General features: G+C 37.7%; 1 non-coding gene across 1 annotated transcript; it reads right to left on the bottom strand.

The window, feature by feature from the left end:
* Window positions 1-8,054: 8,054 nt before the first annotated feature.
* On the bottom strand, window positions 8,055-8,162 carry LOC112782165 (small nucleolar RNA R71). The gene has a single exon (XR_003192901.1). It is a non-coding gene; the product is annotated as a small nucleolar RNA R71 (small nucleolar RNA).
* Window positions 8,163-9,524: the final 1,362 nt, after the last annotated feature.

Genomic DNA, 9,524 nt, shown 5'->3' with positions numbered 1-9,524 from the left:
TACAGAAGTAAGTAATTGATGCATAAATCCACTTCCGGGGCCCACTTGGTGTGTGCTTGGGCTGAGCTTGAGTGTTGCACATGTAGAGGTCCTTTCTGGAGTTGAACGCCAGCTTTTGTGCCAGTTTGGGCGTTCAACTCTGGTTTTGGCTCCTTTTCTGGCGCTGGACGCCAGATTTGGGCAGAAAGCTGGCGTTGAACGCCAATTTATGTCGTCTATTCTTGGCCAAAGTATGGACTATTATATATTTCTGGAAAGCTCTGGATGTCTACTTTTCAACGCAATTGGAAGCGCGCCATTTCGAGTTTTGTAGCTCCATAAAATCCACTTTGAGTGCTGGGAGGTCAGAATCCAACAGCATCAGCAGTCCTTCTTCAACCTCTGAATCTGATTTCTGCTCAAGTCCCTCAATTTCAGTCAGAAAATACCTGAAATCATAGAAAAATACACAAACTCATAGTAAAGTCCAGAAATGTGAATTTAACATAAAAACTAATGAAAACATCCCTAAAAGTAACTAGATCCTACTAAAAACATACTAAAAACAATGTCAAAAAGCGTATAAATTATCCGCTCATCAATACCCCTGTGAGTTTTTTAACATGTACGCACGCACAGCCTTGTGCGTATGCACACACAGGGGAAGGCTTGCTGTTGAGAGTGCTAGCATGACCCGTGCGCACACACAACCAACAAGGTTTTGCAAGCTGTGCGCACGCACAGCCCCGTGCGCATGCACACGTTGGAAGGTGCATTTTGTTGAGGGCGTTCGCACGCCTTGTGCGAGCGAACAGAATTGGAAATTTTTACACTTGTGCATACGCACACCTCTATGCGTACCCACACATTTTGTAAATCTTCCTGGGCGTGTGCACGCACACCCTTGTGCGTATGCACATGCCCTGTTTTTCAACTAAATTCTTTTTTTTAATTTGGTTATACCTTGAAAAGTTAGAGAACAGAGGCTTAGGTTTTTGGTGTATTGAGGATGGGTTTGGTGGAGTGAGAAGGGAGAAAGATATATGAATTGAGAACTGATAAACTAATGAGTTCAGAAAAGAAATTATGAATTGACAGTGGTGGAGATGAGTCGAGGAATCGGAGTTTGAAATGATGAATTATTGATATAATAAAATAATAAATTTTTGAAAACCACTGTTGTAACATTTTTTTAAATTGATATTGTTGAGACGCTATGCGCCCGGCAGGGAGGGCGGTTGGATCCCGCTTGTCGAGGTAGCGGCAGCGGTGTAAGGGCGGTGGTTCATTCCGCTTGAGATGTGAGGTTTGTGACAAGAGTATCCCGCTCGTATCCCTTCGGATTATTAGAGTGTGTAGGCACAAAATCCTGGACAGTGTTTCGAGCATCATATCTCGGGGGTTCCCATTATGATTCCGAAGGGCGACATCTCCATGGAGATGTGTCAGGTTGGCCGTTGAACCGACAATGTGATATCACAGCCAGTAGGACAGGCATTCATCATATGCATCTTCTATCTGTTTGTATGCTTTATCGACTTGAAATTGTTTGCCTAATTGTATAAAATGCCTAATTGCCTATTTGAATTACTTAATGTATATGCCTATACTTGTGTTTTACTAGCATTGTAATTAATTGTGTTTTCTACTGGGATTTAGGAGGTTCGGAAGGCGATGGCAATGGGATTGCATGGAGGATAGGTGGGTGAAGGCTGTGGGACAGCGGAGAACTATTAGATTAGAAAATCTCCTAAGTTAGATTACCTCTTTTAAATATGTTAAGGTTTTAAGTTATGCTTTACTATTTTAGTTATGCTTTAAGATGAATCTTGTGATGGATATGAAATTCTAGGATTGCCTCTTGCGTCCTGGAGTCTTATTTCTTACATCACTGGGCACTGTTACCATACTGAGAACCTTCGGTTCTCATACCATATTCTGTTGTTATTTTTCAGATGCAGGTCGCAACCCACCTCGGTAAGTTGCTTCGATGGTGACAGAGCGAAGGATCCTGGATATATTTTGGAGTCTTTTTACTTTTTTTTTTATATCTCTCACTTTTGTATTTATTTTTGCCTAGAGGCTTACTTTGAGGAAAAAACTTGTATAAGCTGTTTTAACTTTCAGATTTCTGTATTGTCTGTATATAGCTATCCCGCTTAAACTCTGCGAGCCGTGGCTAGATCTTTATACTATTATACTCTAATATTTTGTTATATTATATCTATATCTTGTGCGTTAAGTTTGTAGCTTCATGTGTACGTTTTGCGCTTTTCAAATCCTATTTTTGAGCTGTATCCTTCATCGGGCTTCTAGAATATATTATTTCTTCTAGATATAAATATGTATAAGCCTTATAATTGTTGTAACCTTTGATTAACCTTTACTTTACAACACGAGGTAAGGCTTAGGATAATTAGGGTGTTACATTTTTTCTCTGCTAAGTTAACTCCTTCTCGAAGCTTACCCCTCTCCCTATGATTAGAACTAAGTTTCAAGGTCTTAGAGAGTAAAAATAGAGGTTTATAGGTTCAAAATCATGTTTAAATCATAAAACTCAAGTTGCTGAAAAATAGGCCCCCACATACGCAAACGATGTCCCGCGTACGCAGAAGTGTTATTTTTTACAACTTGCGTACGCAACCTTTGCTCGCGTATGTGAGTTTCCTTGGTTGAATGGTTTGCTCGCACCGTGTGCATGTGCCCGCGTACACGAACGCATAAATTTTTACCTCTTGCATACGCGAGACACCAAACCCGAATAGAATGCCCGCGCCGCGTGTGTGTCTCACATATGCGAGTTCTGCATGAGGCTAAAATTGGTTAAGTGATGCAGAATTCACCTTTACAAACTTCGGACGTGCATAACTTTTCCGTTAGAAATCATATTTTTATCGGTTCTTCGAACGGCGTGAACTTCACGGATCCAATTTTCATATAAAACAAGTTTGAGGAAAATCGAAGGTTTCGGAAGCCAAGTTATAGCTCGTCGAAGTTCGGCCAAAAATTCAGTTTTTCACAAAATTTCTCCAACCTCTATTTTACCAATCCATAACTCATTTCTAACATTCCAAGTTTACAAACAATATCAAAACATACCAAATCCTACCTCATTATCCCACATTCATATTATGACATCCTTATATACAAATTCATAAAAGTCCATCAAGTTTGTCAAATTCAATCCCAAGAATTTCATAATCAACACAACCTTATATTCAAACATTAACATATTACCATTATTTATTCAATTCATTATTTTATCAATCATCAACCATAAGCATCAACCATCAATCCAATTCTCATACTAATCCAACATTTCTCATCAATTCTACTACACATTCAACATAATCATACCTTCCAACCTATCCTACGGTCACCATGCCTAAGTTTTCACAAAATATTATATATTACGTATGAGAAATCAAAACCATACCATGGACGATTTCTTGCAAATCCAAAGCTACCTCATGGTCAATGTTCCTCAAGAGTCCACAGTGCCAAAGCCTCTCCAAATAGAATTTCAGCCACCAAGGTCTAACAATCAAGCTTCCAACATCATCAATATACTCCAATTCAACATTATTCAAGGGTTTGTGATTTGGAATTGTTCTTCCCCCTTTTACTTCCAAGTTCAACGTGAATGGCATGAGAAAGAAGGGAAGAGCTGGGCTCATTAACTTAAGTGGCATTTTAGTTGGGCCCGTTCCGCCCAATTTTAAGTCAAATGCTTTAAAATTAGTGTCAAAATTCATATTTTAGTTAATTCTACTTCATTAAATTATAAAATTTTATTTTCTAATTTCTTTTATTGATAATTAATTTATTGGCTAATTATTCGTTAATTATGCTGGATTTACACAGCACAAAACAGAAATTCAAATCGGAACTGAACTCCAAGATAGAGAAATTGATGAGCGGATAATTTATACGCTTTTTGACATTGTTTTTAGTATGTTTTTAGTAGGATCTAGTTACTTTTAGGGATGTTTTCATTAGTTTTTATGTTAAATTCACATTTCTAGACTTTGCTATGAGTTTGTGTGTTTTTCTGTGATTTCAGGTATTTTCTGGCTGAAATTGAGGGACTTGAGCAGAAATCAGATTCAGAGGTTGAAGAAGGACTGCTGATGCTGTTGGATTCTGACCTCCCTGTACTCAAAATGGATTTTCAGGAGCTACAAAACTCGAAATGGCACGCTTTTAATTGCGTTGGAAAGTAGACATCCAGGGCTTTCCAGAAATATATAATAGTTCATACTTTGGCCAAGAATAGATGATGTAAACTGGCGTTCAACGCCAGCTTTCTGCCCAAATCTGGCGTCCAGCGCCAGAAAAGGAGCCAAAACCAGAGTTGAACGCCCAAACTGGCACAAAAGCTGGCGTTCAACTCCAAGAAGGACCTCTACACGTGCAACACTCAAGCTCAGCCCAAGCACACACCAAGTGGGCCCCGGAAGTGGATTTATGCATCAATTACTTACTCATGTGAACCCTAGTAGCTAGTTTATTATAAATAGGACCTTTCACTATTGTATTAGACGTCTTTTTGACCATCTTTGAACGCATAGTTCTTAGACCATGGGGGCTGGCCTCTCGGTCATGCCTGGACCTTTCACTTATGTATTTTCAACGGTAGAGTTTCTACACTCCATAGATTAAGGTGTGGAGCTCTGCTGTTCCTCAAAGATTAATGCAAAGTACTACTGTTTTCTATTCAATTCATCTTATTTCGCTTCTAAGATATTCATTCGTACTTCAATCTGAATGTGATGAACATGACAATCATCATCATTCCCTATGAACGCGTGCTTGATAACCACTTCCGTTCTACCTTTGACTGAATGAGTATCTCTTAGATCTCTTAATCAGAATCTTCGTGGCGTAAGCTAGAATGATGGCGGCATTCAAGAGAATCCGGAAAGTCTAAACCTTGTCTGTGGTATTCCGAGTAGGATTCAATGAATGAATGACTGTGACGAGCTCCAAACTCGCGATTGCGGGGCGTTAGTGACAGACGCAAAAGGATAGTAAATCCTATTCCAGCATGATCGAGAACCGACAAATGAATAGCCGTGCCATGACAGGGTGCGTTGACCATTTTCACTGAGAGGATAAGATGAAGCCATTGATAAGAGTGATGCCTCCAGACGATTAGCCGTGCCGTGACAGGGCATTTGATCATTTTCCCGAGAGATGACCGAATGTAGCCATTGACAATGGTGATGTATCACATAAAGCCAGCCATGGAAAGGAGTAAGACTGATTGGATGAAGATAGCAGGAAAGCAGAAGTTCAAAGGAACGAAAGCATCTCCATTCGCTTATCTGAAATTCTCACCAACGAATTACATAAGTATTTCTATCCCTATTCTATTAATTATTATTCGAAAACACCATTATCAATTTATATCTGCCTAACTGAGATTTGCAAGGTGACCATAGCTTGCTTCATACTAACAATCTCCGTGGGATTCGACCCTAACTCACGTAAGGTATTACTTGGACGACCCAGTGCACTTGCTGGTCAGTTACACGGAGTTGTGAACCATGGTTTTGGCATCATATTTTTGGCGCCATTTCCAGGGAAAGAAAGAGCAATGAACTCTACATAATTAAAGTGTAATCACGATTCCGCGTACCAAGTTTTTGGCGTCGTTGCCGGGGATTGTTTGAGTTTGGACAACTGACGGTTCATCTTGTTGCTCAGATTAGGTAATTTTCTTTTTGTTTTCTTTTCAAAAAATTTTCAAAAATCTTTCAAAAAAAAAATTTTCTCACCTGTTTTCGAAAAAATTTTAGATTCAAAATTTTTAAGAATGATTTCTAGTGTTTCATGAAGCATGTGAAGCCTGGCTGGCTGTAAAGCCATGTCTAAATTTATTTGGACTGAGGCAGCAATTTGTTATCAAGAGCAAGCTAGTTGTTGTTAATCCACCTGCTGCTGTTCCTGATTTACATGCTAAAGCTTGGCTGGCCATTGGCCATGTCTAGTGTTTTGGACCGGAGCTTTCATTGAAAGCTTGGCTGGCTAGTGAGCCATGTCTAATTCCTGGACTGAAGCTTTAGACTAACAATGCAAGATTCCTGGAATTCATATTAAAAATTTTGGAATCCTTATTTTCTTTTTTTAATTAATTTTCGAAAAATACAAAAAAAATTAGAAATTCAAAAAAATCAATAATATTTTTGTGTTCTTGTTTGAGTCTTGAGTCATGTTATAAGTTTGGTGTCAATTGCAAGTGCATCTTGCATTTTTCGAAAATTTTCATGCATTCATAGTGTTCTTCATGATCTTCAAGTTGTTCTTGGTGAGTCTTCTTGTTTGATCTTGATGATTTTTTGTTTTGTGTTGTATGTTGTTTTTCATATGCATTCGTGAATTCTTAGTGTCTAAGCATTAAAGAATTCTAAGTTTGGTGTCTTGCATGTCTTCTTTGCATTAAAAATTTTTCAAAATATGTTCTTGATGTTCATCATGACATTCAAAGTGTTCTTGGTGTTCATCTTGACATTCATAGTATTCTTGCATACATCACATGTTTTGATCTAAAATTTTCATGCATTGCATCATTTTTCTTGTTTTTCCCTCTCATCATAAAAATTCAAAAATCAAAAAAATATTTTTCCCTTTTTCTCCTCATCAAATTCAAAAATTTGAATTGACTTTTTCAAAATTTTTAAAATTTAGTTGTTTCTTATGAGTTCAATCAAATTTTCAATTTGAAAATCTTATCTTTTTCAAAATCTTTTTCCAAAAATCATACCTTTTTCATTATTTTCGAAAAATTCAAAAATCTTTTTCAAAATATTTTTCAAAAATCTTTTTCGTATCTTTATCAAAATTCTCGAAAATAATATTAACAATTAATGTTTTGATTCAAAAATTTCAAGTTTGTTACTTGCTTGTTAAGAAAGATTCAAACTTTAAGTTCTAGAATCATATCTTGTGATTTCTTGTGAATCAAGTCATTAATTGTGATTTTAAAAATCATTTCTATCATATCTTTTCAAAAATATCTTCTTATCTTATCTTTTTCAAAAAAAAAATTTGATTTCAAAATATCTTCTCTAACTTCCCAACCCCTTATCTTTTCAAAATTGATTTTTGTTTCAACTAACTAACTAACTTTTTGTTTGTTTCTTACCTTTTTCAAAACTACCTAACTAACTCTCTCTCTCTCTAATTTTCGAAAATATCTTCCCTCTTTTTCAAAAATTTCTTTTTAATTAACTAATTATTTTTATTTTTGATTTCAAAATTTTTCGAAAATTACTAACCTTTTTCAAAAACTATTTTCGAAAATCACTAACCCTTTTTCAAAAATTATTTTCGAAAATTCTCCCTCTCCCATCTTATTCTATTTATTTATTCATCTACTAACATCTCATCTCACATCTATACCCTCCTCACAGTTGTGTTTCTTCCATTACATTACATTCTTTGTCTCCCTCTTTTCTTCCACTCACAAAGGGATCCCTATACTGCGGTATAAAGAAACTCTATTATTATTATTTTTTCTGTGCCCTCTTCTTTGTCATATGAGCAGGAGCAAGGACAAGAATATTCTTGTTGAAGCAGATCCGGAACCTGAAAGGACTCTGAAGAGAAAATTAAGAGAAGCTAAATTACAACAATCCAGAGAGAACCTTTCAGAAATTTTTGAACAGGAAGAGGAGATGGCAGCCGAAAATAATAATAATGCAAGGAGGATGCTTGGTGACTTTACTGCACTAAATTCCAATTTACATGGAAGAAGCATCTCCATTCCTTCCATTGGAGCAAACAATTTTGAGCTGAAACCTCAGCTAGTTTCTATGATGCAGCAGAACTGCAAGTTTCATGGACTTCCATCCGAAGATCCCTTTCAGTTCTTAACTGAATTCTTGTAGATCTGTGATACTGTTAAGACTAACGGAGTAGATCCTGAAGTCTACAGGCTCATGCTTTTCCCATTTGCTGTAAGAGACAGAGCTAGAATATGGTTGGACTCTCAACCTAAGGATAGCCTGAACTCTTGGGATAAGCTGGTCAAGGCTTTCCTAGCCAAGTTCTTTCCTCCTCAAAAGCTGAGCAAGCTTAGAGTGGATGTTCAAACCTTTATACAAAAAGAAGGTGAATCCCTCTATGAAGCTTAGGAGAGATACAAAGGACTGACCAAAAAGTGTCCTTCTGACATGCTTTCAGAATGGACCATCCTGGATATATTCTATGATGGTCTGTCTGAGTTATCTAAGATGTCATTGGATACCTCTGTAGGTGGATCCATTCACCTAAAGAAAACGCCTGCAGAAGCTCAAGAACTCATTGACATGGTTGCAAATAACCAGTTCATGTACACTTCTGAAAGAAATCCTGTGAATAATGGGACGCCTATGAAGAAGGGAGTTCTTGAAATTGATACTCTGAATGCCATATTGGCTCAGAATAAAATATTGACTCAGCAAGTCAATATGATTTCTCAGAGTCTGAATGGAATGCAAGCTGCATCCAACAGTACTCAAGAGGCATCTTCTGAAGAAGAAGCTTATGATCCTGAGAACCCTGCAATAGCAGAGGTGAATTACTTAGGTGAACCTTATGGAAACACCTATAACTCATCATGGATAAATCATCCAAATTTCTCATGGAAGGATCAAAAGCCTCAACAAGGCTTTAATAATGGTGGAAGAAACAGGTTTAACAATAATAAACCTTTTCCATCATCCACTCAACAACAGACAGAGAACTCTGAACAAAATACTTCTAATTTAGCAAACTTAGTCTCTAATCTATCTAAGGCCACTGTAAGTTTCATGAATAAAACAAGGTCTTCCATTAGAAATTTGGAAGCACAAGTGGGCCAGGTGAGTAAGAGGATCACTGAAATCCCTCCTAGTACTCTCCCAAGCAATACAGAAGAGAACCCAAAAGGAGAGTGCAAGGCCATTGACATAAGCACCATGGCCGAACCCAAAGAGGGAGAGGAGGACGTGAATCCCAAGGAGGAAGACCTCCTGGGATGTCCAGTGATCAATAAGGAGCTTCCCTCTGAGGAACCAAAGGACTCTGAGGCTCATCTAGAGACCATAGAGATTCCATTGAACCTTCTTATGCCCTTCATGAGCTCTGATGAGTATTCCTCTTCTGAAGAGAATGAGGATGTTACTGAAGAGCAAACTGCCAAGTTTCTTGGTGCAATCATGAAGCTGAATGCCAAATTATTTGGCATTGATACTTGGGAAGTTGAACTTCCCTTGTTCATCAATGAACTAAGTGATCTGGATCAACTGACATTGCCTCAGAAGAGACAGGATCCTGGAAAGTTCATAATACCCTGTACCATAGGCACCATGATCTTTAAGGCTCTGTGTGACCTTGGTTCAGGAATAAACCTCATGCCCCTCTCTGTAATAGAGAAACTGGGAATCTATGGGGTGCAAGCTGCTAAAATCTCATTAGAGATGGCAGACAATTCAAGAAAACAGGCTTATGGACAAGTAGAGGACGTGTTAGTAAAGGTTGAGGGCCTTTACATCCCTGCTGATTTCATAGTCCTGGATACT

The sequence above is a fragment of the Arachis hypogaea genome, chromosome 19, assembly GCF_003086295.3.
Source record: "Arachis hypogaea cultivar Tifrunner chromosome 19, arahy.Tifrunner.gnm2.J5K5, whole genome shotgun sequence".
NCBI classification, from domain to species: Eukaryota; Viridiplantae; Streptophyta; class Magnoliopsida; order Fabales; family Fabaceae; genus Arachis; species Arachis hypogaea.
This window is presented reverse-complemented; position numbering and strand designations above follow the sequence as displayed.